The 9,862-nt window shown below is 35.9% G+C and overlaps 1 protein-coding gene across 1 annotated transcript in view; it reads left to right on the top strand.

Moving 5' to 3' along the window:
* The first annotated feature begins 1,404 nt into the window (after window positions 1–1,404).
* Window positions 1,405–9,862, top strand: part of LOC106882109 (tetraspanin-8-like) — a 701,753-nt gene continuing 693,295 nt past the window's right edge. The window contains exon 1 of the mRNA XM_052966941.1: window positions 1,405–1,508. The gene's annotated coding sequence lies outside the window, so the exon portion shown is untranslated. The remainder of the gene's footprint in view (window positions 1,509–9,862) is intronic.

The following is a 9,862-nucleotide window of genomic DNA, read 5'->3' as shown; positions in this document are numbered from 1 at the left end:
CACACGCACACGCACACAGAGAGAGAGGTCGCGCACGCACAGCTACTTGGCACACGCATTCGCACGCACCCGCGCGCACACACACTCACACAGGTTCACAAAAGAGAAAGACGTACATAAGAAAACGTTTATACTGTCAGTCGCTTTTAGTTTCTCGGCGTTGTATGGATTTACGCAGGCTCTCCTCACTACATGGCTGCTATATGAGAAAGTGACACCCACAACCAACTCCGACGACCGAGGGATTTACTACTACTACTATTATCACTGCTATTACTACTACTACTCGTAGTAATATTAGTATTTTCACTATTGCTACGGCAGCTTAGCTCAGCTGTTGTTATTAATTATTACTATTAGAATCGCTATTGGTATTGTTGTTATTGTTTTTGTTATAATTATTATTATTATTATTATTATTATCAATATTACAAATATTACTATTATTAGTTTTGTTATTTATTGTTAGTGTCATCGTTTAGCTGCTGTTTTTCATAAACATACCGTATTCACACGTGCGCGTGCATACACACAGACAAGCGCGCGCATACACACATTATATATATATATATATATATATTTTTTTTTTTTTTTTCAAAGATAAAGATATATATATATTTATATATATACACACATATATTGTATCAATCATCAAAGAATACAATAAAACCGCAAATTTTTACGCACATCGTACACGCGCCTGAGCAAACAGACGCTCGTGCACGGACGGACACGCGCATACACACACTCATACACGAACAAATAACAAAAGTAAAAATTATTTTAAATTACATTTTAATTGTAAAATAAACTCTATACCTACATATACATAAGCTTTTATAAAGATATATATATATGAGAGAGAGAGAAAGGGAGAGAGAACGAAAGCCAGAAAGAGTGTGAGAGAGTAAGAGAAACGCATACACGGGCACATTTCATCTTCGGTTAAATTTACAGTTTTACAATATATTACATATATAATACGTTTACATAAATAAATAAAAAATAAACGTATTATATATATATATATATATATATTTGTAAATAATAAATACACAACATATTACAGAAGTTTAGTGTCTCACACGCGCACATCTATATATAGATCCATCTACCCATCCATCCATCCGTACATCTATCCAGCCATCCATCCATTCATACATACATACATACATACATGAAGACATACAAACATATATACATACGCGCCTCCAAAACACACGAACAAATTTGGGTCTTAAAAAGACGCGATAAAATAAAACAGCGGAAAGTTACACGTTTTATCCAAGGAAACAAATAATATTTTTGATAACATCGATTAGCTGAAATAGTAGCAGGAACCCCCCCCCCAAAAAAAAAAAGAATTTTTTAAAAATCGGAAATTAGTAATAATAATAATAGTAGTATATTAATAGAGATAATAATAATAACAAAAATAATAAGTTAGTGATACATTATTATACTAAAACGAACGGAACTTACAGGTGGACGGATCTACTTCTAGAAACGTAAGTATTCTTGAAAAAGTTTTTGATATTAATGTGTGTGTGTGTGTGCTTTCGTTCATATATATGTGTGTAGTATATATATATATATATATATATATATATATATATATATATATATATATATATATATATAATGTGTGTGTGTGTGTGTGTGTTATATGGATAGTGTGTTATATGGATAGTGTGTTATATGGCCATAGGCATAGATGGATTGATCGATAGGTGAATAGATGTATTCTGTATAATATATGCACTGAGAGGGGCATAAGTTTATGTATATATGCATGTATATTTGAGTCTGTATTTTTATACAAATTGCTTTTTGTGTATGTGTGTCTGAGTACGTGTACATAAATGTATTATGTAAGAATGTGTGTTTATATATGTATATATATATATATATATATATACACACATACACACACATGCTTGTGTAGGAGTTGTGAGCGTCTGCGATCATGCATGTACACGCGTTTGTGACATTGCGTATACGCATAAATACCAGAGTATAGTTATTTCATTAGTCTGAAGTGCGTCCCCGCGGCACATAAAGCAATGCATATATGCATGCATCTGCGTGCGCGCGCGCGCCTCTCTCTCTCCCTATCTCTCTCTCTGTTTGTGTGTCTTCATTATTCATACATGCGTCTATACGAATATACACTTCGACAAATATACACGTTAATCATTCACATATTTATATAGCCTTCGTGCATTCGTCGTTTATAATTGTGTTCTGTTTTGCTTACCCAGTATCTGGGATATAGAAGTTATTGTTCTATACTTTTGATGGTTGTTGTCATAAATATTGTCATCGTTGCTCCAAGTCAGCTCGCACTGAACAAACCTATAATCAGAGTCCTTCCACCCATGGCCATCTCGACCTTCTCTCTTGGTATTGTGCATCTCAGATAAATTATCGACTGTGTTCTTGTTTAACATGATAGAGTATTGTAATTCGAGGGAGATTTCGTTACCATTTCTATCAAGTTAAACATCCTGGTGACTCCTTGGCTTAATTATCTCTTGTTGCTGATTAGCTCCCAAATTAGCTCTCATTTGTTTCACTTAAATCTAAGGCATTCCAGTTATGACCATTCCAACTTTTTAAAAGTGTCTAGAGCTACATTATTATATAACGCGTCCTTATTTATTTATTTATAACGGTACAGTGTTTTGCCGGAATTTAGCTGCTATTTCTACCAGGTCAAGCGATCCACCGTCGGATCGCTATTTTTTTTTTTTTTTTTTTTTTTTTTTTTTGAGAACGGCAGATAACACAGTCGTTTAAGTACCTTGTGGTATTTCATTACGGCGTCTTACAACTTAAGTTCAAATCCCGCTGCTGTTCAATTCGCTTTATATTGCTCAGAAGTCCATAAAAGGAAAATAATAATCAACTACGAAGATCGATTTAATCGATTTCAACCTTCTTCCCAAATTGTGTGGCCTCGTTACTATCTTAAATAGTGTTTAGGCCCAGGCCAGTCCTAATCGAGTACACATACTACTCAAAACAATCTAGCCTCGACACTCGTTTTATATTTATTAATCGAGTAGATTACTTTATCTTAGACTAGATCATTTAGTTTTCTGTGAAAATAACTAAAGGGTGCACTCTTAGGAATTTAGTTGTTATTTCTGGTGGGTTGATCGACAGCTTTATGATTAACCCGTTAATGCTGTTGAAAACTCTTTGTAGAGTATGCTGATGTATTGTTTTGGACGTCCCTTCGTATCCAGCTGGGGCTCGAGTTCATCTGAGGGTTAATAAAATATGTAACAGTCAAGTGTTGGGACTCAAGCTATTACTATCCCGTCAAATATAAGAACGGATTCTGTTGTTATTATTGTTGACGTTAAATTAAGTACCTATCACGCACTGGAGTCAATGTAATTGACTGCTCTCCACCCCCAAATTTCCAGACCTTGTGCCTATAGTAGAAAGGATTATTAATATTATTATTAAGGTAGCGAGCTGGCAGAATTGTTAGCATGCCTTTCATCCCACTCTACGTTCTGAGTTCAAATTCCACCGAAGTCGATTTAGCCTTTCATCCTTTCGGGGGTGGATAAAATAAGTAGCAGTTGAGTGCTGGGGGGGGGGTCGATGAAATCGGCTAGCCCCCACCCCACTCCAAATTCCAGGCCCTGTGCCTATAGTAGAAAGGAGTTTTGAAACCATTATTATTATCATTGTTATTTATTATTAAGGCGGCGAGCTGGCAGAATTGTTAGCACGCCGGACAAACTCGTTAGCGGCGTTTCTCTCGGTCTTTACGTTCTGAGTTCAAATTCCGCCGAAGTCGACTTTGCCTTTCATCCTGTCGAGGTCGATAAAATAAGTAGCAGTTGAGTACTGGGTTCGAAGTAATCTACTTACCTCCGTCCCCGAAATTTCTGTCTTCGTGCCCATATTTGAAATCATTATTATTATAGTTATTATTATTGATATTGTTTTACGTTCTGAGTTCAAATGCTGTCCAGGTGGACTTTGCATTTCATCTTCTCGGGACCGTTAAAAAACTACCAGTGGAGCACTGGGGTTGAAGTAATCGAAATACCCCACCTACAAAATTGCAGGCCTTGTGCCAAAACAAGAAAGTATTATTTTGTTATTGCTGATAAAACGCAACGGGAGGGGTATAGAATTGCAAAAGCCTCAGATAGACAAAAATGCCTTGTGGTACTTGATTATCTCATTTCTCGTTCTGAGTTCAAATCCTGTACAAGATAGAATCTATCTTTGATCATTTATAAATCGATAAATTAAAGCAACAGTCCAAATCCTGTATCGATTTAATTGATTACACGCGTGGCCTTGTGCTTATGTCAGAAACTGTTATTATTTTTGTTTCGGTTGTAGTTACTTAGCGCCTCGTTAGTCCTTTGGCCAGGAGTATTCCAGCCGTGACAATCCCATTTTTATTTTTTGCACTATATTATAATACTATATACATAAAGATTTTATCCTGTGGTTAAGTTTTTAGAATTACTTGCTTCAGACCACGGTTAAGATTTTAGAATTTGTCTCCGTTACTTCTATAAGATTGAGTCTGTAAACACACGCGCACACACACACACACACACACACACACACACACACACACACACACACACACACACACACACACCAGTGGATGATTTTGGTGAGGTGAAACCACGAACTGATTTCGATTCCCTCTTGGAACGTTTTTATTGACAGTGAATGCAATATATACATCATAGTAAACTAGTTAACCCTTGTTGTTTCGTACTAGGAATGCTCTGACGGAGCATAACTTTAACTAAAGTAATTCCCACCTAGATCATCCTGTCTTTCGTTCGACCATGGTGTGCTCGATCCCGCACCAACCTGTGCGAATTGTCCCTTTTAATAAAAACTGTAGCCGTTTATTCTGTGTTTTGAGAATATTTGGGTAGCTATTTCTTGCAGGAATAAGGGTCAAGTAGAAACCCTTTCATTTGCTCATCACATCTCTGGCGTGTGCCCCAGGGGAATGAATTGAAGTATCATCGCATCTTGAGAGTAGAAATCATTATCATCATCATTATTGTTGTCATCATTGTCGTCGTCGTCATCATCATCATCATCATCATCATAGTAACCTTTGACACTATAAGGTGAAGGACATGGGTCTAAATTATTTAATTATTTGATTAGTTCCGTTTCTTTATATTATTATTTAAAATCCGTCCAAGACGAAACTTTGACGCTCCCAATCTGTTAAGTCAATATATACCATTCAAATCAATGGCCTGGCTCTGTGTACTTGAAACAGTCGCCGGGTTTTGCACAAATCATACCCTACCATCTTAGGAAGTAAACATAAATATGCAAAACGCTCACGGCTGGAATATCTTTGAACGTAGGCCAATTCGATCAGGGCTTATCTGGAGCTAAGCAAAAGCAGCAGCAGCTGCAACAATAAATTCTGAAGTCTATACAATCTATGTGCGACGGCAACTAATATAGAATCTTGTGCTAATGCAATAAATTATCAACTCTGTAGAAATGGTAACATACTTGACAAAATGTTTTGCACTTACTAGTAGATATATTACGTATTACACTATAAGTTCAAACCATGCAACAATTAACTTTGGCTTTTATCTATCTGCGGGCCACTGTATCACTTCTTCAACACAATATCGTTTGTCCGTGGAATCAGAATTTGCCGAATTTTGTGTCCTAGTGTCTACATTAAAAGAATGACTATCTTCAATTACAATGATCCTTATGAATTCCTAACAACTTTCACTGAAGTGCGTAGCCCTATGCCAAAATTTGAAATCATTATTATTATTATTATTATTATTATTATTATACTACGAGCTGGTAGAATTGTTAGCGCGCTAGACGAAATGATTACAAGTATTTCACCCGTCGCGCTGTTCTGAGTTCAAATTCCACCGAGGTCAACTTCACCTTTCATCCTTTCGGAGGTCGATAAAATAAGAACCAGTTGAACACTGGGCTCAATGTAATCGACTCATCCCCTCCCCCAAAATTGCTGCCCTTGTAACAAAATTTGAAACCATTATTATTATTGTTGTTGTTGTTATTATTATTATTATGCGAACTGGTAGACTCGTCATTACTCCGAGCGAAATGCTTAGCTGCATTTCGTCCGTCTTCACCTTTCGAGTTCAAATTCCGCTGCGGTCGACTTTGCTTTTCATCCTTTCGGGGTCAGTAAATTAAGTACCAGTGAAACACTGCGATCGATGTAATCGACTTGTCCCCTTCCCCAAAATTTCAGGCCTTGTGCCTATAGTAAAAAAGACTTATTGTTATTATTACACCCCATTAAATCTGTAAAATGTTGGATGAATGTAGCGAGAACGACTTGAATGAAAGGACCTACCGTAAACATGAGTTGGCTGAAAAGTACAGAGGAAAGAAGAGGCACTTCCCATGGTAATCCTGTTGATCAAAGTGACTTGGGATCTGTTGGGTTCCTTGTCGCCGCTGGGTGGCGTTTCTCTCGTGTTAGGAAATTTAGTTGTTATAATTATCTTGTTAATTGCTACTGATTTTATTGTTTACACGTGTTTATGGAAATTCCAACTGTCCTTTCTTTATATCGTCCCAAATGATTTTGCAGCGTTTGAGCCCAGTAATGATATAATTATTGTTATTTCAAAATGCTTTGTATCCCCACCTTTACAATGGAATTGAGGTGGGTTTACTGTTAGATAACAAGTCATCACCTGTAACGTCAGCCATCAAAGAACTTTTGAATTATCTTCGCTGTTCCAGCTGCATGTAGTCTATGTGATTCAGCAACCCAATCTTTTCTGTCCATTCCATGAACTTCTTCCCTGTCATTCCTAAGGCTCCAATGATAATACGTACGAACTCACTTATTTTACAACTCCAAAATCTCTCTCTTTCTCTCTCTCTCTCTTTCTCTCTCTCTCTCTCTTTCTCTCTCTCTCTCTCTCTCTCTCTCTCTCTCGTTCGTGATATACATCTACTTGTTGATTTCTTTTATTGTAATAATAATAATAATTATTATTATTATCATTATTATTATTATTACCGGCTACGTTAATTAATAGGGATATTGTTTTGATGTTTGTTAAGTCACCTCAAAATCTCAATCTTTCATAGAATTCTATGTGAATGTGGGAAAAGTAGATAAAATAATTTGAAGCTTTCGCCTGTTGATTAGAAAACAACAGATAGGGGAGGGTTTGGTGGTTAGGGCAATTCTTAATCTGTGGGATTCCTCGATTTGCTCTAGTTCAAGGCACTTCTGTATCAAGGGGACTGATTACCTCACACATGTGATCACATACTTCGCATCTTATGTGTACTTTGTATCTCATCATTCTCTTGCTCTCACATAAAACATCATACAAATTGTAGACTGTCAGTGTAATGCCTTCTTCGTGTGATGTTCTTGTAGCAAATAAAAGAAAATTCATCATCATCATTACTATTATTAAGGCGGTGAGCTGGCAGAATAGTTGCCGTGCAGGACGTAATACTTAGCAGTATTTCAGTTCTGAGTTCAAATTCGTCGAGGTCGACTTTGCTTTCATCTTTTCGGGAATCGATAAAATAAGTACCAGTTGACACGGGGGACAATATTATCGATTAACTCCCTCCCCAAAACTTCAACTGCATTACCGTATACCTTGGCTGAAATCAGTCGTTTCGGTTTTGTTGTTCCTATTTTACTGAAAGTTCTTTACGTAATATATATATGGTGCCAAGTAGATCTGGAGGCCAAATTTCTATCATTTAAAACTTAATAATTAGCAAGGAACCTTTATTGAAGGGATTGCTTGTTTTCAGTTCTCACATTTGTTATTTTTATTTCCATATTTTTACATTTCGATAATTACTCCATTATCATTTGTTTGTATTGATAAGGAAGCACTTGCGTTGCTGGTAGCTCTTGACAACAATATCAGACAAATTAGCTGTGATCTTCCTTATGTTTATATTGACATTTCCTAGGATGGTCGTTTCGCCAGTCTATGAATCCTTTATTTATGCTTATATCACCTCTCCTGTGATGGTATTTCATAATATTGACATCGCTTCCAGTGTATGTTAGTCCCAATTCGGTTATATTGTTAAATGTATTGTTTCTTAACTAAAACTGGGCAGCTAAGAGACAATATATTTATTTCTTTCCTATCTCCACATTTCACAGTTACTTATGATCACTTTCTGAGTTCAAATATATTTCATTCCTTCTGTATTGATAATTTGTAATATTCAAATACTGCAGTCGAGAAAAGGAGCTAGATTAACTACTTTTCAGATCTTGAGTTCAAGTCCCGCTGAAGTCAGCTTTGCTTTTTATCCTTTCGTGGTCGATAAAATTAATCACCAATCAAGTATTGAGGTCAGTGTAATCAACTGACTCACCTCCTTCTAAAATTGATGGCCCTCTACCAAAATGTTAAATTACTATTAGTAGCAGTGGTGGTTGTAGTGACGGCGATTTAGCAGAATCAGTAGAACAGTGAACTAATACTTTGTGGCATTTACTTGTACTTTACTGATTTCGTATTCCGACAAGATCAATTTACTTTTCTTTTCAATCCACCATAGTCGAGAAAATAAAAGTACCCCTGAACTACTTAAGTCGATACAATCTACCTTGACTCTCCCTCCACGTGCGTGATCCTGTACATACATTAGAAGCTATCAGGATCATTGAGTTTCAAACAGTGATAGAAGACAGAAACGTTACAATACCTGGTGGTATACAAGCACGTCTCTTCATATTTGCATTTCAAATCTTATCGTGATAGACTTTCTATTTCAGTAAAATAGAATATCTAATCTAGCGTTGTTAGATTGACTGCATCTGTCTCCCAAAAGTTATTCGATCTTGTTAATACGTTACAAACAATATCGATTACTATTATGTAAGAGGTGTTGTTGTTGATAGTTTTATTATGCTGGTTTCATTTTAATTTTTGTGTTCGAAAAAAAGGTGGTAACATCTGGACAAACTTTTTGTTAACACAGTAATTTCAGAGAAATCGCCAAATGGCGAAGACGTTCGATGCACAATCATGGGACGCCAGGTTCGATTTCACAGTCCAGCATCTTCAAAAATTTTCTTTTACTACGTTTGATAGGGTTAACTTCTGGACTAACTTTCTTTCACTTTCAGTGATATTGTATTACATAGACACAATATTTGTTCATCTTCTAATCAAATACATTCTACGTTCGATCTCACCGCTCGGCATACACATGTTTATTTATTACTGAAACAATTAAATGAAGTGAAATGGCTTCAAGAAGATAGTGGACAAGTTCTGCAGTGAACTTACAACTCTTTTCAACAACACTCAGTCTGAACTGTGATTTATGTTGGCTTTTCAAGATATCAGTAATTCGATAGTCTCTCTCATTTTCTATTAATTTTCTTTGCTGAATAGGAAAAGGATAATTCGTCTACTCTCTCAGGCATTCCTTGTAACTATGCGCTTATTCGCATATGTGTGTCTGCGTGTGAAAGAGTGGGGAGTGAGGGAAAGTATTTCTGAATCTCTGAGTGTGTTTGAAACTATTTCTAGCCTTGCCCTAAAAACTATTCTGGAGTTTAAACTATTAGAGCAAGACGAGAAATACGCTCTAATATAACGGTAATTAATTATATTAAAATATATATATATATATATATATATATATATATTCGTTAACAAAAGACTAGTATTGACAGTGACTCCGAATTTAGGCTTGTTAAACCATCATAGAACTCAATACTAAAAGTATTGAATAATCCTTCAACTTAATGTAAAATTGTTGTAACACACTTATTAAAATCTATTTTAATGTTATTGTGTGTGTGTGTGTGTGTGTGTGTGTGTGTGTG

Source organism: Octopus bimaculoides, chromosome 4 (genome assembly GCF_001194135.2).
Source record: "Octopus bimaculoides isolate UCB-OBI-ISO-001 chromosome 4, ASM119413v2, whole genome shotgun sequence".
Taxonomy (NCBI): domain Eukaryota; kingdom Metazoa; phylum Mollusca; class Cephalopoda; order Octopoda; family Octopodidae; genus Octopus; species Octopus bimaculoides.
Note: the sequence above shows the minus strand (reverse complement) of the source record. Positions and strands in the feature narration are given on the sequence as shown.